Genomic DNA, 27,970 nt, shown 5'->3' with positions numbered 1-27,970 from the left:
TGTGAATCTATGCTTTCCAACAGGGTTTTTACTGAGGCCTCATTACATAGGCACAATAGATTAACTCATTGGAAATTGGTGATTTGTTGTTGTTTAGTTTTTATTTCATAATCATAAACTTAACTCTGCAATCTAGCTAGACTTGGAGGGGAGTAAGGCAAATATGGAACCCATAGAACTACAGTGAGAGCACAAAGGTTATAGGATATTTCAAGAAGATGAAGGTGAAGGGGTGCTCTCCTGAGCTATAAAATAAATGGTTTGTAGTTAAGATAAAACACAAGTCAAATATATTATATTTGTGCACATTCAGCAATGGTGATCTTCTTGCTGGTCTTGCCATTCATAGACCCCAAGTGATCCATGACTCTAGAATATTCATGCCCTCTTTCTCCTTGCCAAAGACTACATGCTTACCATCCAGCCAGTTAGTCTTGGCCATGCAGATGAAAAACTGGGAACCGTTCATGTTGGGTCCAACATTTGCCATGGATGAGATACCCGGACCCATATGCTTCAGGATGAAATTCTTATCATGAAATTTCTCCCCATAGATGGAGTTGCCACCAGTGCCATTATGGTGTGTGAAGTCACTACCCTGGCACATAAATCCTGGAATAATCCTGTGAAAGCAGGAAGTTTTATAATCAAACTTTTTCACCCAGTGCTCAGAGCATGAAAGTTTTCTGCTGTCTTTAGAACTTTGTCTGCAAATAGCTCTCATCTGTCAAAATATCTTTATGTAACATCTTGGTTTCCAGGTCCCTTACCATGAAGGAGACAAGGCCCAAGGGCTCGCCATCCATGACAATGTCAAAGAACATGGTGAGGTTGACAATGGATGGGAGGTGTGGGCATCTCTGGGAAGCAGCAGTGTCCGCAATACCTTTTGTGATTAAACTCCACCTCCAGCCCCTCTCCCCTCCCAGGAGGTGGAGGGGTGGGACTGAAAGTTTCAACCTTCTAATCACAGGTTTGGCTCTATAGACAACCAGCCCCCATCCTTTGTTACCTAGGGGTTTTCCAAAAATCACCTCACTAACATAGCAAAAGATACCTTTTGCCATTCTAATCACTTAGGAAATTACAAAGATTTTAGGAGATCTGTGCCGGGAACAGGGTCGAAGACCAGATATATATTTCTTATTAAAAATCACAGTATCAGAGTAAGATTTCTAGAAATCCCACAGTTGGAACTCCAGTCTGAACTCCAACAAACCAAGACCTCTGAATGAACCCTGAAAGTTAGCCTTGAGACTGAAGTCCAAGGTTGAGTATACTAAGTGACAGACCACGTTTTCTGTGCCTTGAACACATCTAGCAATCTGGTGAAGTCAATATATCCCTTCCCAGATTAATATTTTTAAATACATAAAATAAAATCTAGGATTACAAAGGAAATGAATTATATTAAGATATAGTTATCAAAACATTACAAAAACTAATTGTAATATACATATTTCTTTATTAATGCATTAAATACTATCCTCTACTAGCAGGTTAGCAGTTTGAATGACTACTGGATTTCAAATTAATGATGATTGTAAACAATATTTTAAGAGATATGCTATGAAAAATATCTATTGGTGACAAATTCACAGGTACTGCTAATACAACTGTGCTTGGGTGCCTACATTTATTATTTTTTAAATCTAAATTCAAATTAGTTAACATACAGTGTAGTATTGGTTTCAGGAGTAGAATCCAGTGATTCATTGCTTACATATAACATTCAGTGCTCAGCCCAACAAGTGCCTTCCTTAATCCCAGCATCCCCCCAGCAACCCTCAGTTTTTTCTCTGCATTTAAGATTCTCTTATGGTTTGCCTCCCTCTCCATTTTTCTTATTTTCCATTTTTTCCCCTCTGTTCATCTGTTGTGTTTCTTAAATTCCACATATGAGTGAAATGATATTTATCTTTCTCTGACTTATTTCGCTTAGCATAATACACTCTAGTTCCATCCACATTGCTGCAAATGGCAAGATTTCCTTTCTTTTGATTGCTGAGTAATATTCCATTGTGTGTGTGTGTGTGTGTGTGTGTGTGTGTGTGTGTGTGTGTGTATACTGCATCTCCTTTATTCATTCATCAGTTAACTGACATTTTGGCTCTTTCCATAAGTTGGCTATTGTCGATAGTGCTGCTATAAACTTTGGGGCACATGTGCCCCATTGAATCCGCATTTTTGTATCTTTTGGATAAATACCTAGTAGTGCAATTCCTGGGTCATAGGGTAGTTCTAGTTTAATTTTTTGAGGAAACTCCATACTGTTTTCCAGAGTGGATGCACCAGTATGCATTCCAGCAATAGTGCAAAAGGGTTCCCTTTCTCTGCATTCTTGACAACATCTCCTGTTCCTGAGCTGTTAATTTTAGCCATTCTGACAGACACATGAAAAGATGCTCAACATCACTCATCATTAGAGAAATACAAATCAAAACCACAGTGAGATATTATCTTACATTTATTATTGAAAGAAATGCCTAAATTCATTGGCAGTTACAGAAAATAAAATGTATTTTTTCACATCTAAATACACACTCAAATTCTATGCATGACACTTGGTTTATTTCTATTCTAGACCCAATTCTAGAGCGAACATTTCAGACTAGATTAAGCCTTCAGATGAAGAGGACCAAATTGATGTGTTGAAGACTTAACTCCCAAAACCTAAGCCCAAACTCAGTCCCCAACATGAGACCTTAAACTGAACTCCAAGATTAAAACACAGATTGATCCACAAAAGTGAACTGCTAGTGTCTAAATGCAGCAGGTGCTTCAGATGGAAAATTTCAGACTAGAATCCAGCCTGTATTCCAAGAGAGAGCCCACTGGGCAGAGATCTTCAGGTGAGGTCATCACATTGAGATCCCCTAGGCTTGACTCCTCAGGCTAAAATACAACAGACTAAATTCCTGAAATCTGATCCTCCCAGAACAAGCCAGACCTAGCTACCCAGACTGAGCCTTGAGTTGGGCAATCACTAGATGAGAGGCTCATTCACACATTAGAACAAACGTCAGGGTTTCATATTGAATCCTCAAGTGTTTCAAGACTGAATTGTCAATGCTTAAACTCTCAAAGTCATGCCCCATAATGAACCTCTAGGCACAGCCATGGGGTAGAGACCCCAAATGTAGCTCCTTGAAGGAAAATAGGGAGAACATCCTGGAAGTAGTCCAAGGCTGAGTTTCCAGAAGGATCCCTCACATGCTGAGGCCACAGATACATCCCCTCATTGTAGGTACAATCCTAGCCCATATTCTGAAATAGGTTCCTTCAGAATGAAAACCTGAATGTCTGAGCTCCCAAATAACATGCCCAGAATGAGCCCTAGAAGGAATCCCCAGAGAAAACCACCACTACGCATCTTATAGGCTTTTTAGATAACTGATCAAGTGCACCAGCTGCTGTGGTCTGAAGTCTATTCCTACGTTTCTGCAAAGACCATGCTTCCCACAAGCTACTTCCAGCGTGAGTATGGCAGAGATACTTGATTACTTTGGTTCAGGAATCCCAGACAGCCTTGCCAAACCTTCCTTGCACTGCACAGCAGTCTAGAACACTTCTGCTCAACCTTTCCTCCTTCTATCCTTATTTGGGTCAGACTACATTGTGTTCTGATAGCTCTCTCAGCCTTCCATGGCATCTAACCTATTTTCTCTTATGGGCATTTTCCCTGATAAAATCTTGCTCACTTAATCCCATCTTGGTTTCTGCTTCTCAAGACTAACACAGGCTCCTGGGCATGAGACTATGTGGTTAAATTGCTGCAGTATGAGCTGCCAATACCTGAAATTCTCAACTTCCACTTTCAGAATGAGCTTACAGATTGAGATCAGGAGACAAGGTGTTCCCAGATGAGCTAACAAGGTCTCAGCCTCAAACTAATACGCTGAGGGGCACCTGGGTGGCTCAGCTGGGTGAGCGTCTGACTTCAGCTCAGGTCATGATCTCGTGGTTTATGAGTCTGAGTCCTGCATCGGGCTCTGTACTGGCAGCTCAGAGCCTGGAGCCTGCTTCAGATTCTGTGTCTTGCTCTCTCTCTGCTCCTCCCCAGCACATGCTCTGTCTGTCTGTCTCTCAATGATAAATAAACGTTAAAATTTTTTTCTTAAAAAAAAAAACTAATACCCTGAGGAGAAAAACTAGTAAAAACAAGTTAAAAGAGGCCAGCCAGATGCCCAAGGCTGGATACTCCTCTTGGATACTTTTGCTTCTATAATCTTGTTTGCCTCCTGTGTCCACCAACTGCCCAAATACCAACACAGATGGGGCGCCCTTCCCATTTTCTTTTGTCTCTCGACCCCCTATAATCCAGGCCAAGAAAGGAGGCCAATATCAATGTTCAGGGCTCAGCCTTTGGAGATGACTCTGCTTGGCTGGCACCAGTGCACAATAAACAGTCTTTTCTGATTTCCCCAGTGCATGTGGCTTGTCTCTTCCTGGGTGCTATTTGCTGTAACAACCAAGTATGAATCCTCAGACTTATATGGAAGAGGCAGCAATCCAGGTGGACTCCAGAGATTCTAAGATTGAACTCCCACTCTCAAAACCTTAGTTTTTTAAAAAATATATAGTTTATTGTCAAGTTAGTATTCGTATAACACCAAGTGCTCATCCGAACAAGTGCCCTCCTCCATGCCCATCATCCATTTTCCCCTCTCTCTCAGGCTCCATCATCTCCTCAGTTTGTTTTTAGTCTATAAGAGTCTATTATGGTTTTCCTCCCCCCCTCTCCTTAACAATTTTTCCCCTTCCTTTCCCCTATAGTCATCTGTAAGTTTCTCCTGTTCCATGTATGAGTGAAAACATATGGTATCTCTGTCTTTCTCTGCCTGATTTATTTCACTCAGCATAATACCCTCAAGTTTCATCCATGTTGCAACAAATGACCAGATTTCATTCTTTCTCAATGCCATGTAGTATTCCATTGTATAGATAAACCACATCTTCTTGATTCACTCGTCAGTTGATGGACATTTAGGAACTTTCCATGGTTTGGCTATTGTTGAAAGTGCTGCTCTGAACATTGGGGTACACGTGCCCCTATGCATCAGAACTTCTGTATCCCTTGGGTAAATTCCAAGCAGTGTTATAGCTGGGTCATAGGGGAGTTGTTTTGACAGTTTTCTGAGGAACCTCCACACTGTTTTCCGAGCGGCTGCACCAGTTTACATTCCCACCAACAGTGTAGGAGGGTGCCCGTTTCTGTACATCTTGCCAGCATCTATAGTCTCCTGATTTGTTCATTTTAGCCACTCTGACTGGTGTGAGGTGGTATCTCAGTGTGGTTTTGATTTGTATTTCCCTCATGATGAGTGATGCTGAGCATTGTTTCATGTGTCTCTTGGCCATCTGAATGTTCTCTTTGGAGAAGTGTCTGTTCATGTCTTCTGCCCATTTCTTCACTGGATTATTTGTTTTTAGGGTGTGGAGTTGGGTGAGTTCCTTATAGATTTTGGATACTAGCCCTTTATCTGATATGGCATTTACAACTATCTTTTCCCATTCCGTCGGTTGCCTATTAGTTTTCTTGATTGTTTCTTTTGCAGTACAGTGGCTTTCAATCTTGATGAGGTCCCAATAGTTCATTTTTGTTCTTGATTCCCTTGCCTTTGGGGATGTGTTCAGTAGGAAATTGCTGCAGCTGAGGTCAGGGAGGCTGTTTCCTGGTTTCTCCTATAGGGTTTTGATGGTTTCCTGTCTCACATTTAGGTCCTTTATCCATTTTGAGTTTCTTTTTGTGTATGGTGTAAGAACGTGGTCTAGTTTTATTCTTCTGCATGTTTCTGTCCAGGTCTCCCAGTACCATCTGTAAAAAAGGCTGTCGTTTTTCCATTGGAAACTCTTTTCTGCTTTGTCAAAGATTAATTTATCGTACTTTGTGGGTCCAGTTCTGGGTTCTCTATTCTTTTTTGTTGTTGTTGTTCTCTATTCTATTCCATTGGTCTATGTTTCTGCTTTTGTGCCAATACCATACTTTCTTGATGATGACAGCTTTGTAGCAGAGGCTAAAGTCTAGGATTGTGAAGCCTCGCATTTTGGTTTACTTCTACAATATTACTTTCACTCTTCGGGGTCTTTTGTGGTTCCATACAAATTTTAGGATAGTTTGTTCTAGCATTGGGAAGAATGTTGGGGCAATTTTGATTGGAATTGCATTGAATTTGTAGTTTGCTTTGGGTTGTATTGAAATTTTAACAATATTTATTTTTTCACTCGATGAACATGGAATGTTTTTCCACTTCTATGTGTCTTCTGCAATTTCCTTCATAAGTTTTCTATAGTTTTCAGCATACTGATCTTTTACATCTTTGGTTAGGTTTATTCTGAGGAATATTATGGTTTTTCATGCAATTGTGAATGGGATCAGTTTCATGATGTCTCTTTCTTTTGCTTTCATTATTGGTGTATAAAAATGCAACCAATTTCTGTACATTGATTCTTTTTAATAGTTTATTGTCAAATTGGATTCCATATAACACACAGTGCTTTTCCCCTCAAGTGCCCTCTTCTATGACCACCAACCCCTTTCCCCCTCCCCCTCCCCCTTCAGCCCTTGGTTCATTTTCAGTATTCAATAGTCTCACATGATTTGTGTCCCTCTCTCTCCCCACCTCTTTTCCCCCCATCCCCTCCCTATGGTCCTCTGTGAGGTTTCTCCTGTTAGACCTATGTGTGGACACATATGGCATCTGTCCTTCTCCCCCTGACATATTTCGCTTAGCATGACACCCTTGAGGTCTATTCACTTTGCTGCAAATGGCCATATTTCATTCGTTCTCATTGTCATGTAGTATTCCGTTGTATATATAAACCACATCTTCTTTATCCATTCATCAGGTGATGGACATTTAAGCTCTTTCCATGATTTGGCTATTGTTGACAGTGCTGCTTTGAACATTGGGGAACATGTGCTATTATGCATCAGCACTTCTGTATCCCTTGGGTAAATTCCTAGTAGTGCTATTGCTGGGTCATAGGGTAGTTCTATTGATAGTTTGTTGAAGAACCTCCATACTGTTTTCCAGAGCAGCTGCACCAGTTTACATTCCCACCAACAGTGTAGGAGGGTGCCCGTCTCTCCACACCCTCGCCGGCATCCATAGTCTCTTGATTTGTTCATTTTAGCCACTCTGACTGGTGTGAGGTGGTATCTCAGTGTGGTTTTGATTAGCATTTCCCTGATGATGAGTGATGTTGAGCATCATTTCATGAGCCTGTAGGCCATCTGGATGTCCTCTTTGGAGAAGTGTCTGTTCAGATCTTCTGCCCATTTCTTCACTAGATTATTTGTTTTTCAGTTGTGGAGTTCGGGGAGCTCTTTGTAGATTTTGGAAACTAGCCCTTTATCTGGTATGTCATTTGCAACTATCTTTTCCCATTCTGTCGTTTGCCAATTAGTTTTCTTGATTGTTTCCTTTGCAGTGAAAAGCTTCTTATCTTGATGAGGTCCCAAGAGTTCATTTTTGCTTTCATTTCCCTTGCCTTTGGGGATGTGTCGAGTAGGAAATTGCTGCGGTTGAGGTCAAGGAGGTTGTTTCCTACATTCTACTCGAGGGTTTTGATAGTTTTCTGTCTCACATTCAGGTCCTTTATCCATTTTGAGTTTATTTTTGTGAATGGTGTAAGAAAGTGGTCTAGTTTCATTCTTTGGCATGTTGCTGTCCAGTTCTCCCAGCACCACCTGCTAAAGAGGCAGTCTTTGTTCCATTGGATAATCCTTCCTGCTTTGTCAAAAATTAATTGGCGGTACATTTGTGGGCCCAGTTCTGGGTTCTCTATTCTATTTCATTGGTCTATGTGTCTGCATTTGTGCCAATACCATACTGTCTTGATGATGACAGCTTTGTAGTAGAGGCTAAAGTCTGGGATTGTGATGCCTCACGTTTTGGTTTTCTTTTTCAATATTACTTTGGCTATTTGGATTCATGTGGTTCCATACAAATTTTAGGATAGTTTCTTCTAGCTTTGAGAAGAATGCTGGTGCAATTTTGATGGGGATTTCATTGAATGTGTAGATTGCTTTGGGTAATAAAGACATTTTAACAATGTTTATTCCTCTGACCCATGGGCATGGAATGTTTTTTCATTTCTTGGTGTCTACTTCTATTTCCTTCATAAGTTTTCTACAGTTTTCATCTTATAGGTCTTTTATATCCTTGGTTAGGTTTATTCCTAGGTATTTTATGGTTTTTCGTGCAATTGTCAATGGGATCAGTTTCTTGATTTCTCTTTCTGTTGCTTCATTATTGGTGAACAAACATGCAACCGATTTTTGTACGTTGATTTTGGACCCTGCAAATTTACTGAATTCATTGATCAGTTCTAGAAGGTTTCTGGTGAAGTTGATCGGGTTTCCATGTAGAGTATCATGTCATCTGTGAAAGTGAAAGTGAAAGTTTGACTTCTTCTTTGCCAATTCTGATTCCTTTTATTTCCTTTTGTTGCCTGATTGCTGATGCTAGTACTTCCAACACTATGTTAAACAACAATGGTGAGAGTGGACGTCCCTGTCGTGTTCCTGATTTCATGGGGAATGCTCTCAGTTTTTCCTCATTGAGGATGATATTAGCTGTAGGCTTTTCGTAAATGTTTTATAATGTTTAAGTAAGTTCCTTCTATTCCGACTTTATCAAGGATTTTTATTAAGAAAAGGGGCTGTATTTTTGTCAAATGCTTTTTCTGCATCTATCGACAGGATAATATGGTTTTTATCTTTTTGTTGTTGTTGTTAATGTGATGTATCCCATTGATGGATTTGCAAAGATTGAACCAGTCCTATAACCCAGGAATGAATCCCACGTGATTATGAAGGATAATTTTTTTTACATGCTGTTGAATTAGATTTGCAAGTATCCTGTTGAATACTTTTGCATCTGTATTCATTAAGGATATTGGTGTGTAATTCTCCTTTTTTTTTTTTTTTCTGGTCTCTGTCTGGTTGGAGAATCAAAGTGATACTGGGTTCCCAGAATGAGTTTGGAAGTTTTCCTTCTATTTCTATTTTTTGGAATAGCTTAAGAAGAATGGGTATTAGCTCTGCTTTAAATGACTGTTAGAATTCCCCTGTGAAGCCATCTGGCCCTGGGCTCTTATTCCTTGGGCGATTTTTGATAACTGATTTGATTTCTTCACTGGTTATCAGTCTGTTCATACATTCTATCTCTTCTTGTTTGAATTTTGGTAGTGCATGTATGTTTAAGAATTTGTCCATTTCTTCTAGATTGTCCAGTTTGCCAGCATATAGTTTTTCATAGTAATCTTTAATGATTGCTTGTGTTTCTAAGGGATTGATTGTAATAGATCCATTTTCATTCATGATTTGTCTATCTGGGTCCTCTCTCTTTTCTTTCTAAGGTGTCTGGCTAGAGGTTTATCAATTTTTTTTAAAAAAACCAACTCTTGGTTTCATTTATTTGCTCAACTGATTTTTTGAATTCTATTTTGTTTTTTTTTATGCCCTGATCTTATTATTTATCTTCTTTTTCTGGGTTTGGGGTGCTATTGCTGCTCCTCTTCTAGTTATTTTAGGTGCTCTGTTAGATTTTGAATTTACCCTTTTTCTAGTTTTTTGAAATAGGCCTGGATTCCAATATATGTTCCTCTTAGGACTGTCTTTGCTGCGTGCCAGAGAGTTTGGATTGTTGTATTCTCATTTTCATTTGTTTCCATATATTTTTTAATTTCTTCTCTAATTGCCTGATTAGCCCAATCATTCATTAGTAGGGTGGTTTTTAACCTCCACATTTTTGGAGGTTTTCCAGACTTTTTCCTGTGGTTGATTTCACGTTTCAAGCACTATGATCTGAAAGTGTGCATGGTGTGATCTCAATTCGTTTATAGTTATGGAGGGCTGCTTTATGCCCCAGTATGTGATCTATCCTGGAGAATGTGCCATGTGCACTCGAGACGTAGGTGAATTTCCTAACTTCAGGAGGCAGAGTTCTAAACACATCTATCAATTCCATCTGTTCCAATGTGTCATTCAGGTCCATTGTTTCTTTGGTGATTTTCTGTCTGGTTGATCTATCCATTGCTGTCAGTGGAGTATTAAAGTCCCCTGCAATTAGCACATAAGATTGTTTCTGTTTGTGATTAATTGTTTTATGTATTTTGGTGCTTCCAAATTGGGCGCGTTGGTGTTTATAATTGTTAGCTCTTCCTGATGGAGAGACCCTGTAATTATTATATAATGTCCTTCTTCATCTCTTGTTATTGCCTTTACTTTAAAGTCCAGTTTGTCTGATATAAGTATGGCTACTCCACCTTTCTTTTGTCGTCCAATCGCATGATAGATATTTCTCCATCCCTTTACTTTCAATCTGAAGATGTCTTCAGGTCTCTAATGAGTCTCTTATTGATAGCCAATAGATGGATTTTGTTTTTCAATCCATTCTGCTACCCTGTGTTGTTTGCTTGGAGCATTCAGTCCATTTACATTCAGTGTTATTATTGAAAAATGTGGGTTTAGAGTCATTGTGTTCTCCGTATAATTCATGTTTATAGTGGTGTGTCTTGTACCTTGTATTCCTTGCAATATTTCCCTCATAGAGTCCCTCTTAGGATGTCTTGTAGTGGTGGTTTGTTGGTGATGAATTCTCTCAATTTTTGTTTATTTGGGAAAACTTTTATCTCTCCTTCTATTTTGAATGACAGGCTTGCTGTATAAAGGATTCTTGGCTGCATGTTTCCTGTTCATCACATTGAAGATATCCTGCCATTCTTTTTTGGCCTGCCAAGTTTCTATAGATAGGTCTGTAACGACTCTGACAGGTTTCTCTTTTTTTTTAAATTGATCTTTATTTTTATTTTTAAGCTTCAAAGAAAATGTTTAGAAAGGACACCAGGGCATGGGTCCCGGAAAGACATTATATTGATTGTTCACTATCATATTCTGTGTGTTCCTTCACTGAGACTATAATGAGGCTTCTTCTTTTCATCAGAACTGTAATATTAATCAAAAGGGATAGATAAATGCAATTAAGTCAAGTACAAATGTTTCTTGGTGTTCTGATTTACCTTACTAAATTGGAAATCTCAAAAAGACAGTACACTCTCTGGGCCAACCTAACTTGAAAATTACAATATGAATCATATTCCTAAAGGGAAAATTGTACTATTATATTCTCCTTTTCAGATGCCCTAAAATGGCCTCCAAATACTAGTCCAATCCAATTAAAATTTCTAATAAAAACCTTATAGAATTTAAGCCCACACAACTTACTTTCTTCTATATTCTAGCCCATATTTAGGTTTCTTTTTTTACTTTAGGGCCCTTTTATCTCTACCTGCTTTCAGAATTCTCTCTTCATCTCTATATTTTGCCAGTTTCACTATGATAGGTCATGCTAAAGGTCAATCCAAGTTACGTCTTAAGGGAGTTCTTTGTGCCTCTTGAATTTAAATGTCTATTTCTTTCCCCAGATTCAGGAAATTCTCAGTAATAATTTGGTCTAGTACCTTTTCAGGACCTCTCTCTCTTTCTTCTTCTTGAGGAATTCCTATGATACGAATGTTGTTCCATTTGATTATATTACTCACGTCTTGAATTCTCCTTTCCTGCTCCTGGGTCAATTTCTATCTCTTCTTCTTGGCTTCCTATTTTGCTATAACTGTGTCTTCTAATTCACCTATTCTTCTCTCTGACTCTTCAATCCGTAGGGGGCTGCCTCCATTTTATTATTCACTTCATTTATAGCCTTTTTAAATTCGTCACAGCTATTTTGAATATCCCTACTCATTGTATCAGTGGCTTCTCTGATTCTTTTTTCAAGCCCAGTGATTAATTTTATGACAATTGTTCTAAATTCTTGTTCAATTATGTTTCATAGATCTGTTTTGAGCAGTTCTGTGGCTGTGACTTCCTCCTGGAGTTTCTTTAGGGGAGAGTTCTTTCGTTTTGTCATTTTGGCTACCTGTTTCTTGTCAGTTTCAAAAGCTTGTTGTGCACTGTGCACTTCTTTGTATTGTTCTGTTAAAGGAGGCTTATTGACCGTCCAGGACCTGTCATTTCAGGAAGTGTTCTTTTAATGGTGTCTCTCAGTGTCTCTTGTTGTGCCTTTGATCATTTTATTTCCCTACTACCGATATTTGGGACTCTCTGTGTGTGTACTTAGGCTTGTTTCTTGGGGTAGCCCTGAAAAGGAAAACAGACAGACAAACACACAGGGAACAAAATCATGCAAACACACAGACAAATCAAACAAACAAACAAATTAAAAGGGGAAAGGAGAGAAAAGAGAAGAAGAGAAGAAAAAAATAAAGGGGGACAGAGACAACAAAGGACAATGGACAGTCTAAAAGCCTATAACCAGCCGAGGGGTGAGATAAGGATGAGACTGGATGTCAAGAGAAAAAAAAGAGGGGAGAAAGGAAAAAGGAAAATAAAGAGTAAAAATAATAATATTAAAAAATTTAAAAAGAGTAAAAAAAATAATAAAAATTAAAAGGGTGCCTGGGTGGCTCAGTCGGTTAAGCCTCCGGCTTCGGCTCATGTCATGATCTCGCAGTTCGTGGGTTTGGGCCCCACATCGGGCTCTGTGCTGACAGCTAGCTCGGAGCCTGGAGCCTGGTTTGGATTCTGTATCTCCCTCTCTCTTTGACCCTCCCCTGCTCGCACTGTCTCTCTCTGTCTCTCAAAAAAAAAAAAAAGAAAAAGAAAAAAGAAAATAAAAATTAAATACAAAAAAAGCAGCAGCTCCTCCTCGGGGATAGTTGTTGTTTTGTGTAGGTAGGTCTCAAGGGCTGCTCTAGGAGGCCCCTCCTTGGTGGTTGTGGAGAGAAGAAGCATAGCCTCAAGCTCTGCTGGAACTAAGTGCTGCAAGCCACTCTTATGAGTCCAATCTCCTTTGCCCCGGGAGAGCCAAACTGTATTTTCTAGGCCCACCTCGCTTCAAAATCCTAGTCCATGCACGTTAATGCTACCACAGATGAGATGTACTCTCTTTGGCAGCCAGCTTCTTAGCCAGGATCTCATAGGGGGAGGGAACTGTTTCTCATGGTGCAGGCTGGGATTCACGCTGCCACTGCCAGAGGTGAGGTGGGCTCTAGTGGGCCACCACAAACTCCCGGCTGGGATCGCGTAGGCATGGGAGCTGTTTTTTCTGGTGCCACTGGGGATTCGCACTTGCCACCACTAGAGGTGAGGTGCGCTCCTGTGGGCCGTCACCCTAATCGCCCACGGGGTGGGGGCTGTTTTTTCCCCTGTGCCGTCCTGGGTGGGTGCTGATGCCATCAAGCCCGAGGAAGAATTCACCAGCTTTATGGGACAGGTTTTTCTCCCCAAGGCCAGCGATTAGATATGGAGTGAGAGATTTTCTCTCCATCCTGGGTTAAAGTCTTTATCTCTTCTCTAGAGACAGTACCATAAGTGTGTTCAGTTTTTCTTTCTCTTCCCTTTGTCTCTCCAGGGCTCCATACACTTTCCCTGTGTGGGCCTGGGGCTCCCACCTCCCCTGCACCTCTAGGGCTGGCCCGTTTTCCAATCTCTCCAGTTTGCACTCACTCATTCAGGCATCTTTGAGGTTATCTTTTTTCTGGAGTCTATATTTTTTCCTACCACTCTTGCAGATAAGAGTAATGTCCTCAGTTTGATAGATGTGGGTGGATGAAGTTTACAAGGCTCCCTACTTCTCCGCCATCTTTCCTCCTTACTCCTCTATTTCTGTACATTGATTTTGTATCCTGTAACTTTGCTGAATTCATGGATCAGTTATAGCAAACTTTTGGTGGAGTCTGCCGGGTTTTCCATGTAGAGTATCATGTCATCTGCGAAAAGTGAAAGTTTGACTTCTTCTTTGCCAATTCTGATGCCTTTTATTTCCTTTTGCTGCCTGTTTGCTGATGCTAAGATTCCCAGAACTATGTTAAACAATAGTGGTAAGAGTAGACATCCTTGTCATGTTCCTGATCTCAAGAAGAAAGCTCTCAGTTTTTCCCCATTGAGGATGATATTCGCTGTGGGCTTCTTATAAACGGCTTTTATGATGTTTAAGTAAGTTCCTTCTATCCCAACTTTCTCAAGCGTTTTTATTAAGAAAGGGTGCTGTATTTTGCCAAATGCTTTTTCTGCACCTATTGACAGAATCATATGGTTTTTATACTTTCTTTTGTTAATGTGATGTATCACATTGATGGATTTGTGAATATTGAACAAGCCCTGTAACCTGGGAATGAATCGCACTTGATCATGGTAGATTTTTCTTTTTATACGTTGTTGAATTCAATTTGCTAGTATCTTGCTGAGGATTTTTGCATCCATATTCATCAGGGATACTGGAACTGTAGTTCTTTTTTTTTTAACTGGGTCTCTGTCTGGTTTGGGAACCAAAGTGATGCTAGTTTCACAGAATTTGTCTGGAAGTTTTTCTACCATTTTAATTTTTTGGTACAGCTTGAAAAGAATGGGTATTAACTCTGATTTAAATACCTGGTAGAATTCCTCAGGGAAGCCATCTGGCTCAGGGCTCTTATTTGTTGGGAGATTTTTGATAACTGATTTAATTTCTTCACTAGTTAGGGATCTGTTCAGATTTTCTATCTTTTCCCATCAAAACATTAGGTTTATGTTTGCAGAGTTAGCTTCCAAGACTGAGCCCCTAACCCATGTGCCCTGGAATTAGCTCCTAGGTTATCCATTTAACTGACTCCCCTGAGGAAGTTCCCACACTGAACCCTCAGATTGAGCTCCCAATGTCTGAGCTCCTAGGATATATGCCAAAAATAGACAGCAATCCAGAGAGAGGGTGTCCCATAGGTACAACACTAGGAACCAGGCTCCCAGACTGAACATTCATATTTAAATACTAGAATGATTCCCTAATCTGAGTACCCCCAGACTGAAACTCCTATAAAATGGAAGACCAAAAATGGGCAGCTGTAGACTGACTCTACCAGACTGTTCACAGACTCAGAAATTGAATTGACTCCCTTAGAGTAAGTTTCTATACCAAGATCCCCCAATTGTGATCATGAAACTGATTCCCCAGAATGAGCTTTCAATCTCTCAGACCCTAAATTCATCACCCAGAATGAGTACTCAAAATGGTATTCTCATAATCAGGGGCTCAGACTGAGAATCCCAGGCTGAGACACCTGTGCAGCAAGGCTGCTAGCTTCACATTCCAACTTACATTTTCCCTTTTCTCCCTTGGAATGGAACCCATATATTTTAGCTGGGTTGACATAAGTCCAGCTAAAAGACTGCATTTCCCAGTATCGCTTACAACTGATGGTCATGTGATATAAGCTTTGGCTAATAATATTTAAATGAAAGAGAGAGGCAGTTCCTTGGGACTGCTTTTACATGAGAGAAAATGATGGTTGTTTAAACAATCATTATTTGTTGGTTCTCTGTTACATGCAATCACATCTGATGTCAGCTGAGCCCTCTTGGTTAGGCTGAATTCTGATCCACAACGACTCAGAACCCTAAGCCCAAATCCTGATGCACATCCAACAGTGAGTGATCCAAACAGAGCTCTCACTAACCAATACAGTGAGACTGATCTCCAGTACTAAGCTAGCAGTGCCTTAGCCCTTAGACAGGCAACCATAAGGTAGATGGTCCAGCTTCTAGACCAAACCCCCAAAATGATGTCTCCAGAACAAATATCCTGCCTGAGCTCCGTGAAGAATTTTCCCAGATTGTGTACAAGAGATAGTTTGCAGAACAAAGTTTCAGATCCCCATACTGAAGCCACATTCTGATCCCCCCAAAATGAAACTCCTTAGCAACCTCAGAATGAGCCACTGGATTAAACAATAGCCTGTTACATCCAGAATGAGCCCCTTCACTGTGCCTCCCCTAATTGGAGCATTCCCTAATTGCAGCCTCTACTCTGAGTTCTCCAGAGTAGAATTCCCGGATAAATCTCACTGAAGCTGATCTGCCAAACTGAGATCCCAAGATTGAGACCCTCAGGCTAAGACTCCAGAATCATTTACCTCCAATGATGGCCCTAAGTGGTCCACTCAGGTTGTTCAGATTGTACCCAAATACAGGCCTTCAGAGTGAGTGCCTAGGCTAGGCTCCCAAAATGATTCCACAGATTGAAATATTCAGATCAACCTCCTGTACTAAAACTGAGATAACCAGTTGTAATACCTAAGTTTCTAATATCGCCCCCCCAAACCAGAGACTACCAGGGAGACCAAGTCACGCATGCAAAAGCAAAGGGCTTTATTATGAGTTTAGGCTGGCCCAGCCTAAGCTCAGGCTCACAGACTCCACCAACACACTGGATCCACGTGGAGCAAGCCCTGAACATGGTAGGGCAGGGTCTCTTTCAGGGAGAGGGCATTACAGGAAATGGCGACACAGGCACAGCGATCCAATCCCTACCCCCCCCCCCATCAATACTGGCTGTAACATTAACCATACATCAACACCCCCAGTGGGAGCCAATCACATTTAGAGTATTGACCAATCACAGAGTGGGCCCAGGACCCTCACGTAGGGCGTGACTAGGACCCTCATGTAGGGCGTGACTAGTCTTAACCTCCATCTTTAGGCCCGCCCTTAGAAATGCTAATGGTGTTAGCTGGCCTTCAAGGTCAGAGGGGAAGCTTGAATCAGACCTGCTATCTTACACAGTGCCAATGTTGAAACTTATCTGAGCCTTGTGTTCCCAGAAGGTAGTCATGGTTCAAAAATCCCCCATACTTTTGTGCTCTGAGAAAGGGCTAATTACCAAGGATTTCTCTGCTCCCACATAGTCTGTGATAAGACTTAGCTCCACTGGGTGCCTGGATGGCTCAGTTGTTAAGCATCTGATTTCGGTTCACAGTTGGTTAGTTTGAGCTCCACATCAGGGGAGCACAAGTACTGCTTCAGGTGAGCCATGTTTCTCTCTCTCTCTCTCTCTCTCTCTCTCTCTGCCCTTCACTCGTGCCCTCTCTATCTCTCAAAGAAAAAGAACCTCAGCTCCCTCTTTCCTCAGTGACTCAGATAAGGCCTGTGCCTATTCTTCCTCATTACTCCATAAGACTCCTAAACTATCCACCCTGTCTACTTGGCTCCATATCCATAATCTCAGTCTCCCTTCCTCATCTTTAAGACATTTCCCATTAGTGTACGGTCTCTCTATTGCAATAACCTGAATAAACCTGTCCCCTTAATTGTGCAGTATATTTTGTCTTTCATGCCAATCTCAGTTCTCACATTGAAGTACATTGCACTTAAGTCCTCAGGGAAACTGCCTCATTCACCCCCATTCATTCATTCACCAAATATTGATTGAGGGCTGAATATGTGCCAGGCACTGCACTAAGCCCCAAGCTAACAAGAAAAAGACTCTGCTTTCACAGAGCTTACATTTGAGTAGGACAGCAGAGGAAGGAGGAACAGTTTTCAATACAGTGGTCAGGAAAAACACTTCTGAGGATGTAACTTTTTTTTTGAGAGAGAAGGAGAGGGTGCAGGTGAGTGAGGGGCAGAGAGAGAGAGAGAGAGAGAAAGGGTGTGGAAGGGGGGGCCTCACCCAAAGCAGGCCTCCAGCTCACCAGATGTGGGACTCAAATTCTTGAGCCATGAGATCGCAACCTGAGCCAAAGTCAGATGATTAACAACTGAGCCACCCAGGCATCCTGAGGATGTAACATTTAAATTGTTCTCATATGGAAGAGATAGAAGGCCAGAAGACGACAGTTTAAAAAAAAGATAAGGACATGGAAATTAGTATGAGAGGAAAAGAGGTACAGGAGATAAAATGTGTAATACTAGCAAGGGCCATGGCAAGAAGTTTGACTTTCATTTGAAATGCAATGGAAAATATTCTATGCAAGAGTCTTTTTTGAAAGACTACTCTGGCTACTGTGTGGAGAATGAATTATCGAGAAGCAAAAGTGGAAGCAGAGAGACCATAATGAAGCTGTTACAATAGTTCAGACAAGAGACAAGGTGGTTTGGTGTAGGTTAGTGATACTGGAGATAGATGTGGACAAATTCAAAACAAGTTTTAGAGAGAAAACCGATAGTACTCCATAAGTACTATTGAGCGTGGAGGAGGTGAGTAAAAGGCATGATTCATAGTTTTCAATTTATTTATTTATTTATTTTTTAGTAATACAGGGCTTGAACTCACAATCCTGAAGACAAGTCCTGAGCTGAAATGAAGAGTGGGACGCTCAACCAACTGAGCAACCCAGGCACCCCTCCATTTTCTAATTTAATAACTAGTAGTTGTACTGAGATAGGGGAAGGTGGTGGGTGGAACAGACTTGGAGGAAATATCAATATTTATGTTTTAGACGTGAATTTGAGGTGTCTATTAGATATTCAAGTGGCGATAACAAAGGGGCAATGGGTCTATAATCTCAGAACATCAACATTTAGAAGCCAGAAAAGCAGGATGAGAAGAAATAGACATGTTTCCAGAAGGAATAACTGGTTGACCATGTCAGATGCTACTGAGAGGACAATGAGAATGAGCAAAGACAAGTCCAAAGACTTGTCTGTTGGATTTGACAACATGAAGTCTTCGGTGGCTTTGACCAGAGCAGGCTTCATGGAGTGCTACCAAACTAGACTGGAGTTAGCTGAAAAAGTGAATGGGATATGAAGTGGGGACAGCAAAGACCCAAGTCTGAGAAGTTTTGCTGTGAAAGGAAGAGAGAAATAAGCAGTAGCAGGAGGCACTCATGGAATTCAAGGGGACTCTTAAAGATGGTAGATAACAGAGCATATGCATGTGCTGATGGAATGGCCTCAAAAAGGAGAAACCAGTGATACAGGAGAGATGGGAGTAACTGAAGAAGACCTTGAGCAGGTGAGAAGAGTGTAAAGCAGATGTGGAGGGATTGGTCTTTGATAAAAAGAGGAATAGTTCCTCCATGTGACAAGTCTGAAGAAGAAGATTTTTGGGTACAAATCTAGTGGTGAGATAAGGGAGTTTCCATTTAAATGCAGCTATCTTCTTTTAAAATTTTTTTAATGTTTTACTTATTTTTGAGAGAGAGAGAGAAAAAGAGAGAGAGAGCGCGCGAGAGCAACAGCATGAGCAGGGGGAGGGTCAGAGACAGAGGGAATACAGAATCTGAAGACAGGCTCCAGGCTCTGATCTAGCTGTCAGCACAGAGCCTCATGCGGGGCTCAAACCCACGAACTGCAAATTCATGACCTGAGCAGAAATTGAACGCTTAATGACTGAGCCACCCAGGCACCGTCTTCGTTTTTTAAATTTATTCTTGAGAAAGAGAGAAAGCGGGTGCATACACTCAAGCATGGGTGGGGCAGAGAGAGAGGGAATCCCAAGCAGTTTCTGCACAATCAGAGCAGCGTCCGATGGAAGGCTTGAACTCACAAACTGTGAGATCATGACCTGGGCTGAAATCAGGAGTTGGACGCTTAACTAACTGGTCTACACAAGCACCTCGAATGCAGCTAACTTCTTTTAAAAAAAAAAAAAAAAACATTTTAAAATGTGTATTTATTTTTGACACACACACACACACACACACACACACACACACACACAAGCACTGTTGGGGCCCAGTAAGCCAAAAAAAACTTCCCGCATAGTGACCGTTGATTGCAAGGCCTCCGGGGCACAGGAGAATCTACATAGTGACCATAACTGTCTATGCCTCCCGGGCGCAGGTAAACTATTTGGGAAGTTGCAGAACAAGTCGAAAGACTGTGAAACAACATTTGGCCTCCTGGGTTGCATATGTGGCTTCTGTTTATCCTGTCTATGATTTTCTCATTGCTTTTCAAAGAGGCATATACTTTTAGGCTTTGAATCAACTTGGGTCAACCAGTAATGCCAGCCTTCTCTTACTTTGTTGATTCTAGCTCATTTCCTGCTGTTGGGAGTAAACACAATCCTCTGTCAAAGATTTACTTCTTGAAGGATAAGTGTCTTCCCCATAAATAACTGCTGAAGGGCCTTGAAGGAGTGTGAAACTCCTCAAAGAAAATTCTTTAGGCTTATCTTGTGTATAGAGACAGATTCCTGTTAAGGAATCCCTTCCTTTATGTTCCTGTTTTTTTACTCCTGTCCTCTCTTCCCTGATAAGAATGATCCTTTCCAGAGCATGTCTTTACTTCAAGGACCATAAACTACGTAATCATTAAAAAAGATGTAATCACCTATGGTATATAAGACACTGTCTATCTTAGTAAAGTGTGGTCCTACCACCATTCACGTTGTCTGTCTTCTTTCTTATAGATATTGCGCCGACACCAACCCCCTACTCAGAGACCCTTAGACTAAGGTGTGTGGGCTGGTCCCCCACAGAGCACAAGCAGGGGAGGGGCAGAGAGAGAGGAGACACAGAATCCAAAGCAGACTCCAGGCTCTGAGCTGTCAGCACAGAGCCCAATGTAGGGCTGGAACTCACTAACTTTGAGATCATGACCTGAGCTAAAGTCGGATGCTTACCTAACTGAGCCACCCAGGGGCCCCTCAAATAGTTAAATTTGCTTTTAAAATAAAAAGCAAAATAGGATAATTCTCTGAGGTTTTAATTGTGAGGGCTCTGAACCATTTCCCCAAATCCAGACTCAGGCCCAAGGGGATACATGACCTTTCACTTAACCAATGAAACCACCCAGGAGTCACCCAGGCACCCCGCAGCTATCTTCTTAATGGATGGTGATGTGAAGCCAATGGTTGAAAGTGAGGAGACTGGGATGTGGGAAGTTTGGGAGAAGCTGAAAAGGTATGAAATAGCAATTTCTGAGAGTGGGGAAGTGAGCATAGCAGGATTGCTGTTATTAATGCCTATTTGAGGTCTGCAGTCAATGACTTAGAGTGAAATCAAGCGACTTGTGTGTTTTTTTGGCTTTCTCTAATAAACATTCAGCTGCTCAGATACAGATGTCGAGTAGGTGGGGCATTGTGACTAACCTGGGCTTTATTTGGCCAGGTCAGTATAAATATGGGAGGGAGAGACTGTATGAGTTTTCTATGCTATAGAACAAATCACTACAAACTCAGAAGCTTAAAACAAAATGCATTTATTATCTCACAGTTTCTATGTATCAGAAGTCTGGAACAAATTAGCTGGGTCTTCTCCTTCATCAGGCTGCGATACAGATGTCAACTAGATCTGCAGTCTCATCAGAGGTTTGGCTAGTGAAAATACTGCTTCTGGGGCCCCTCAGGCTGCTGGAAGAATTTATCTCCATGAAGCTATAAGACTGAGGTTCTCATTTTCTTGCTAGCTTTCAGGTCGGGATGGTTCTCAGCTGTTAGAAGCCAAGTTCCTTGCCACATGATCCTCCTTATAGGTTGTTTCACAACAAGGCAGGTTTACTTCTTCAAAGCTAGCAAGAGTGTCTCTAATTCTAATCTGGTAAAATGCAATCTTACAGGAGTGACATCTCATCACTTGTCATATTCTACTGGCTAGAAGCAAGTCACAGATTATGCTTACACTCAAGAGGAGATTACACAGGGCATGAAAAACAGGTAGTGGGGATTACTGGGGGTCGCTTTAGAGTCTGTTGGCCACAAGGGCTAAAAGAGTAAGGCTGTTTGCAAGGGAGTGATTATAATGATGGATAATGAAATCTAAACTGAATGTATAAGTTTTAACAAATCACCACAAACTTTGCAACTTAAAACCACACACCGTTATTATGCCACAGTTTCCATGTGTGAGAAGTCCAGGCACAGCTTATCTGGGTTCTCTCTGTTCAGGGTCTCACACAGGCTGCAATCTAGTTGTTGGCTAGAGCTAAGGACTCATATAAAGCCACATATTATTTCATATTCTCTTCCAGTCCTATGTGGTTGTTGACAGAACTCAGTTCTTTGTGGTTATAGAAGTGAAGTCCTCAGATCCTAGGGTCTTCCCTAAGTTCCCTGCCATGTGGCCCTCTCCATAGGCAGTTCACAACATAGCAGCTTCCCTCTTCAAGGCCAGCAGCTGAGTTCATTGCATCTTAGCAAGATGAAGCCAGATAGATAGATAGGTAGATAGATAGATAGATAGATAGATAGATAGATAGATCGATCTCCCATCACCTTTGCCATAATCTATTGGTTAGAAGTAAGTCTCAAGTCCTGCTCATACTCCAGAGAAGGGGATTATATAGGGCATATTACCATAATACCATCTTAGAGTTGTGCCTACCACACTAGGTAAGGAGGGAAGTGAGAGCATAAGGGTAGTGTGCAGCAGTGAAAAGTTGGTAGAGTGAAAGAATCAGAGGTTGAGATGCAGTTGAAGAATTCTTATGCGGGATAGGTATGAAAGTAAATCAGCTGGAGGACCAAGAAATTATGATTAGAGAGTAGTATGTTTGAACTTGAGATCTGGGGAGGAGGTTCCATTTTTGTTGAGGATAGAGGCTAGGTTATGACCATGAAAGTGGGGGACTGAGGTGGCTGGAAGAGAAGGTTGGAAATGAGGAGGTCAGAGAAGTGATAGGCCAGTATGGTGAATGGATCATCTAGGACCCAGCCATCCAGGAGAGCCTCATAAGCTGAGCCCCCCTAAATGGAACCCTAAAATTGAGATACTAAGACAGAGCCCCATAGATTCAATGCTCCAAAAATCAAGCCCCTAGATTCAACCAAGAAGCTCACATAGGCCCGAGTAAATTCCCAGAGATAGGATATGCCCCTAACTTGTCCTTTTCCATATATAGTCTCCTCCCCTGAGTACCTACCTGGGCCTCCTGCAAGATTTCATCTTGTTTGTCTCAGCCTCTCTCAAGCTAACAGCCTCTTATCCTATGTTGTCTCATCCATCCCAGCAACCCCTACCCATCCTCTCCACAACCTACCTCCGGGAGATGCAGCAGGTAAGGCTGCTACTAGCCCATAGAGTGCCATTCTCTGAATGTAGTGAAAAAGGCACTCCTCTGACTGAACAAGTTAGGAAAATGAGCTCCTTCCACTGGATAAGCACAGATTCACACAGGGATAACTGCCTTGTTGAATGGATCACAAGTTAGATTTCAGCCCAGTCCCCACTTATCCTCTAGACTGGGTACTCTTATTTGTGCATAAACTACAAAACCATATATAGCATCCAAGGCAGCATGTGGGGGGGAAATGATCACTATAAGGTGGCCTTAGTCCTTTCACCTCCTAGCTAGACAACCTAAAGGCAGCTACCTCCCTTCTCTGAGCCTTAGTTTCCTTGTTGGGCAAATGAGACATAATCATACTTAAATTAAGGGCTGTTGTGATGATTAAAATAGCTACTCTATGCAAAGCATTCAATGGGGAGCCGTGAAGAGGGGAGTGGAATCTGAGCCATGCCCTAGGGAGCACACAGACTGATAGTGTATGTGACGCTCTGTGGGCAGGGACCACCTCTGGTCATCTAGTGTCTCTCACAATCTACTCTCACACTCATTCTTATACCATATTTCCTTTTCTGTGAATGGTCTGTTCATATCCCTTGCTTATTATTGTTTTGGGATGGCAGGACTTTGTATCCAGCAATGCAAAGATGGAAAAATTATTGGTGTTCATTCATTTCTTCCAGGAGTAGTACCTGGGAGAAACTGTTAATAATTTTCTGCTATTATCAAGTTTCCTTGCTAGCTGAAAGGCTTCTGTCTGTCTCACCTTTCTTTCAATCCTGTGAATTTCTCTACTTTCTGCTACTTGTAGCCAAAGAATCTTAATCAAAACCCACATTTATATGTGGAGAGATGAATTTGGGCTGGCCTTCTGCCAACCTTACAAGAATGATTTTGAGGGGAGACCCTCAAATAACATTCTGAATACTAATGAATGAATTCCTACAGATTTAAGTCTTGCTCTTTATGGGTCAACTCTAATAAATTTCTAGGTGATATGGAATAATAAACCTATTATAAACCAAAGTTTGAGTGAACATAATACTTAACACTGTTCACTGTCAGAAAATTTCTGGAGCCTTGGAAACAAAGTCATTTGTGCAAAATATCAGGCAAGCTGGAACCATCAATTGTGAGAACAATGCAGAGAAGCAAAACTCACTCATATTTTTGCTTCCTCCACCATGGAATCTGCTCCATACCAAATATGGCCCCAGATGGAAATCCCATAAGAGTATCCTATTACCTTGTCAGGGAGAAACCAGAGCTGAACAGTTTCTGGAATTCCCAGCTGCTGGGCCTCATCCACAATAATGCCTATGTCCTTAGGTATTCATTCCATCTCTGGGAACCAGGGCTTCATTTGAAGGTTTTATTCAAAGATTAACCCTCATGGAGAAGTTAAGCCTGTCTTTATTTTTATTTTTTTAATGAGGAACTTACTGAATTGTCCTTATCAGTTGGCAGCATTCTCTTGGGTACACACTGAGAAACTTGTACTTTGCCTTGTAGTTGTGTATCTGAATTATGAGAACAGTGAGTTTGGGACATCAAGCTCAGATCACTCCCTAACCATATCACCCTCCTGTCGCATACCATTCCTTTAATAAGTTACTGCACTTTGTAATGCCAAATCTTTCGAACATGGCCTTCCAGCAACTTAATGAACCAAAATAGTTACTAATGGAGACTTTAACATCAATGCAAAGAATCTTAGTAATGCGCACCAAAGCAGCAAAACTAGATGAACAGTCAAGTATCTATTCATATTGTTTCCCAAGTTTTTTTTCCAGTTGTTGCTAGACAAAGGAACTTCCTACCAACTTGAAGATGCCTAAAAGTCTTTATAGTCTCACAAAAGGGCTCACAATATAGAATGTCTTCCATGGCATCAGCAGCACATAAAGGCTGATAACTAGGTGCTGGCTAGTAGGGAAAGACAATGGTACTTTGACCCAGTTGCATGCTGAAAGGAAATTGGTCTCACTCTCACTCCCTACTTCCCTCCCACTCTTTTCTCCCTCTCCTTCTTTCCTCTGGAAGAGAGGACAGGATCCAGAGCAGCTTTATATGATTGTCTTTTAAGGTTTGCTGCATCTGGATGAAGGTACTCCAGCTATTTGCCTGCTCTGTTCTCTTTTGCTCAAAAAGTAGTCTGTTGGCCTCATCTGGAAGTTTTTTAGAAATGCAGGATTTCAGGCCCCACCTCATTCAGAATTTGCACTGTAACAAGACTTCCAAGTGATTTATATGCATATTAGAGTTGAGAGAAGCCAGCCCTATTCAAGATCCAACTGGTCATGTGCCCATCCTTGACCAGAAGAGGTCATATACAATGGCTGGTATTCCGGCCAGACTATATCCAGTGGGGGAAGTAATAATTTAAGTTTCCCAAATCAATGTGCTATTATCAAAAGAATGGGTAACAAATGTTGGGGAGCCTGGTCTTCTTTGGGAAGGTGAGGTTTGGAAGATATTTTTGCCCAGGAAATGTTAACAAAGCTTTGTGTGTTCATTATATATGGTTCCTCCTTGGATGCAATGAAGTTATTTTTCCCAAGAAAGATAATTTCGGGAGTTTGAAAAGGAAAGTCTCACAACTCCTGGGATAAATCTCTAGGGAATGGGAAGAAGAGTCTGTGATGGGCAAATACTTGTTTTAGTCTGAACCCAGTGCCTCTGAGGCAGTGAGGTCTCTGAGAAGAGTTAAATGTATGCCTGGAAACACTGGTCACAGAGTTGCAATTTGGGGAATATCTAAGGGATTACACTGACCTGTACTGGAAGGTGGAATCAACAAAACTTTGCTCTGGAGTAAGCCAGCAGTGCCAGAAGAAACAGACCAGTGTTCAGCAGTGATACATTGTGGCAATGAGGCACAAAACTACATGGCAGTGGAGGTTTTTCTCTGCTGAGGCATAGACATCAGGCCAACCTGCTTTGTGAACTATGGTCTAGTCCTTTGTGGATTTATCCTCCTGGATAAAATAGAGGAAGAAAAGAGACAAAGAGGGTGGTATTAAACTTTTTGCTAATCTGGCCCATAAGGCTCAAGCCTGTTTTTATTTCTTTTGGAGAAATAGAAAAGATAAGACTCTCCTTGCACCTCAAGAGTTATAAAGCTGGTGGGTGGGGAGATGGGCTAAATGGGTGACGGGCATTAAGGAAGGCTCTTGCTGGGATGAGCACTGGGTGTTATATGTAACTGATGAATCACTGGGTTCTACTCCTGAAATCAATACTACACGGTGTGTTAACTAACTTGAATTGAAATAAATAAATTTAATATAAAAAAGAGTTCTAAAACTATTCATACAGTCCACATATGTTTCTGTGAATTATTAGTTCAGTGTCTCTCTTCTCAGTTAGAAAACACTGAGAAGGGCAGAGATTTTGCCTGTCTTGTTCATCCCTGCATCCCCAGAACCTAGTAGATGGTAGGTGCTTAATAAACATTTGTTGAATAAATGAATGTGATGGGGTTTCAGTGTTGTGGGGCTTCAAGACAAGGCATTGATATTGGCCAAATCCAAAAATCATCTAAATGCCTTCTGCCTAGATGTACCCAAAAAGTACACCCTGACATGGTCTCTTAGCTCTTTAACATTCGCATAAAATGGCTGAAATCCTAGACACTTGGAAAATCCAGCATCTCATCTGACATCGCTGAAGATTCTTGGCAGAATCTCATTTATCCTGGCCAGATTTCCTACTTATTCTGAGCCCTTCTGATACTTTACATTGTCCTGCTAAGTGCCATAGCCACTCCTGTTGCTGCATACACCAGGAGCAATCCTTTTCACTGGGGCTTCCCATAGCTGCCACCAAGAGTTCTTGGCACTGTTTTCACCCTATGCCTGCTTCTCTTCATGGTCCCTTCCCCATTCAAGCCTTTCTTCTTAGGGCTCTTAACGTCCTCTAAGGCCACTGTCACTACTCTTTCCTCCCCAATACCAGATTAAGTGACTCTCAAGTAGTATTTGGCATCTGTTTGGGGGAGATCACCATCACAAGATGGCCTCTATTTTCCTCTCCTCTTTCCAGTCTTTATTACAATATGCTCTGCTTTAATCAAGGGTTTATTTTTTGCATAGAGTCAAGGTGCATTAACTTTGCATAAAAATCTAATTTAGCAGCAAAACAAAAACACCTTAGCATTATCTACGTCTTTTTCTTTATGTTCCTTCTCTAACAATTCTAATTCCAAATTCTCTTACAGGTGATAAGGTGCTGCATTGGATGGTGTCCTTCCCACAAAATTATGTCCCCTCAGAACCTATGACTATGACCTTATTTGAAAATTTTGTCTTTGTAGATGTAATCAAGCTAAGATGTGGTCATACTCAATTAAGGTGACCCCTAAATCCAATGATTAGTGGCCTTACTAGAAAAGTGATTTTTGGACACAGAGACTCAGAAGACAGAAATACAGAGAGAAGGGCATGTGAAGATATGGGGGCAGAGTTGGAATGATGGATCTATCAACCAAGGAACACCAAGCAATGCCAGAAACATCCAGAAACTAGGAGAGAAACATGGATCAAATTCTCCCTCAGAGCCTCCTGAAAAAACTAACGTTGGCAATACATTGATTTTGAACTTCAGGCCTTCTGAGCTGTGAGAGGATAAATATCTGTTGTGGTAAGCCTTTCAGTATATGTTATTTTGTTATGGCAGTCCTAGGAAACCAATACAAACATGGATGCTCTTGTCTCCTGGTAGAAGAGTTAGGAAAGGTAAGGTAAAAAAGAAAAGCAAAAGATTAAGATTTCAAGATTGTTTCCTGAGTTTTTAGTATGGCCTACAACCTTGGTAATCAAAGTGGATCCAAACAGCAGCAGAATTATAGTTGAAGAAGGGCTGACCCAAGGAAATTCTGGCACATGCTACAACATGGATGAATCTTGGGGGCATTATGCTAAGTGATATAAGCCAGTCACAAAGAGACATATGCTATGTGATTCCTCTTCTATGAGGTACTGAGAACAGACAAATTCATAGAGACAAAAAGTAGAATGGTGGTTGCTCAGGAATGGAGAGAGGAGGGAAGTGAGAAGTTATTGTTTAATGGATAGAGTTTCAGTTTTGCAAGAGGAAAATAATTATAGAGATGGATGATGGTGTTAGTTGCACAACAATGTAAATGTACTTAATGCCACTTAATACACTTTAATACACTTGAAAATAGTTAAAATGGTA

At 41.2% G+C, this 27,970-nt stretch overlaps 1 pseudogene; it reads right to left on the bottom strand.

Moving 5' to 3' along the window:
* Window positions 1-293: 293 nt before the first annotated feature.
* LOC115283404 lies at window positions 294-22,793 on the bottom strand (annotated as a pseudogene).
* Window positions 22,794-27,970: the final 5,177 nt, after the last annotated feature.

The sequence above is a fragment of the Suricata suricatta genome, chromosome X (genome assembly GCF_006229205.1).
Source record: "Suricata suricatta isolate VVHF042 chromosome X, meerkat_22Aug2017_6uvM2_HiC, whole genome shotgun sequence".
NCBI classification, from domain to species: Eukaryota; Metazoa; Chordata; class Mammalia; order Carnivora; family Herpestidae; genus Suricata; species Suricata suricatta.
The sequence above is the reverse complement of the archived record's forward strand: the minus strand, read 5'-3'. Positions and strand labels throughout refer to the sequence as shown.